At 51.0% G+C, this 1,786-nt stretch overlaps 1 pseudogene; it reads right to left on the reverse strand.

The window, feature by feature from the left end:
• Positions 1-605: 605 nt before the first annotated feature.
• Positions 606-1,490, reverse strand: LOC129685921 (pro-adrenomedullin-like; annotated as a pseudogene).
• Positions 1,491-1,786: the final 296 nt, after the last annotated feature.

Below are 1,786 nucleotides of genomic sequence, written 5' to 3' on the forward strand. Positions count from 1 at the left end.
GTAAATAGATTATAAGAGACATAAAGTCTTTTCTTCTTCCACAGGTGGTAATCAGGCACTCTCCACTTTACACACACACACACACACACACACACACACACACACACACTCACACACACACAACCAAACAACCTTATAGCTCGCTGAGACCTTCATTTCTTAAAGTAGGGGATGGTGACAATATAATTTCCTTTAAAATGCCCTTAATGCAATATATAATGTACAAAAATATCTCTACGTATTTGAAGTTATAAAAAAAGCACCTCTCAAGAGAAACAAACTTAAATATGACAGTTACTTTTGTATAACAAGCATTGCACTTTTATTCACTGGGTTTTGGAAAGTTCAGGTAGTAATGAGGCTTATTATCCCCGTGAGAAACCAGTTTGTGAGCAGGCTAGGCAGCGGCTCAGAACCCTGCCCGAAGAGTAACAGTCTGTACTTCTCAGTGTGTGTGGTGAGCCTGGCTTGATCTTGGGTTCCTCTACCTCCGTTAGGGGCAGCCAGGCAGATCTCTGCAGGTTTGTCTCAGTCCTCCCTGGTGCAAAGCAGGTGCCAAAGGGAAAGTACCGCAACTGTTCAATGCTGGCACCCTTAACTAAATCCTAAAGAGCTTGGGGATGACTCAGTGGGTCCCCGGAGGCTGCGGTTGCCTGTGTCTGCTCTTGGGAGGACACCACAGCCTGGGCCTGGAGGACCTCCGGCAGGGAACGCGGGCATCAACGGCCATAGCCTTGAGGGCTGATCTTGTTTTTGGGGGCAACAGCGTCCTTCCTTTTGTCTGTCAACTGGTAGATCTGTTGGGCCAATTTCTGCAATGTGCAGGTCCCAAAGCGGCATCGAGAGTTGCGGGAGCCAGGGTTCATCACCTTGCGGGAGCGTTTGACTCGAAAGTGGGCTGAGCTCGGAGTGCTGCAGAGAAGGAAGCACACTTGAAACTTAACCAACCAGAGCTTTGGCCCTAAGCACCTCGGACCAGGGCCAAACAACCTGAGGGACCTGGGACCTGCTCCCTCCACCAGAGCTGCAGTCTGGCCTGGACAATCGTCCCAGGGCCAGGGTAGTGGAAAGGGCACATCCTCTGTAGAGGGTGTAGTTACCTGGCTTGTGGAGTTTTAGATGTGCTCTCCTTCTCCTGGTCCAGAACAAAAGTCTCCAAAGGAACTGTCTCCTCACCAGTGAGTTCTGAGGCATCGCTGCTGGATGCCTGCATTTCCATCTCTCCACTGCTTAGTGCCTGCTTATCCCACCTAGAAAACACAAACAGATGAGTTTGGCTTGAGTTCAAGTGATGTCCCGGCTAGCTCCCATCTCCACTTCCTTCTAACCCCTCCAGACCATCCCTCATTGTTCCATGACCGCCATGTATTAGTACTGAAGAAAGCACTGCCCCAAACTCACTGCAAGGACACATCCTCTGGCTGAGTGGCATCCACGCCTAGAAAGGCGAGTAAACCCAGGAACATCAGGATGATGGAAACCAGCTTCATTTTGTGCTGATGCTCAGATACCCTGGAAAGGAGCAAGAAGCTGAGGGTTTTCAAATGGACCAGCTGCACAGCCCCGGAGCAGAAGGAAGGGCAGTGGCAGGAGGGGGAGCAGCTTGGCGGCACTCTGCCTGGTTCTGCTGGTTTTTTCTTCTTGGAGCAGAGAGGCACCTAGAGGCTTTGGGGCTGGTCAGGTGGGTGACAAGCAAAGCAAAGGAAGCCAGAGTGCCAGGCTTCCAGAGGTCTCCAACTCAAGTCCTAGGATCCTGGCCCACGGATTTCAGGTGAGATCCAGCAAG

This window comes from Psammomys obesus, unplaced genomic scaffold (genome assembly GCF_907164565.1).
Source record: "Psammomys obesus unplaced genomic scaffold, mPsaObe1.curated_primary_1811, whole genome shotgun sequence".
NCBI lineage: Eukaryota > Metazoa > Chordata > Mammalia > Rodentia > Muridae > Psammomys > Psammomys obesus.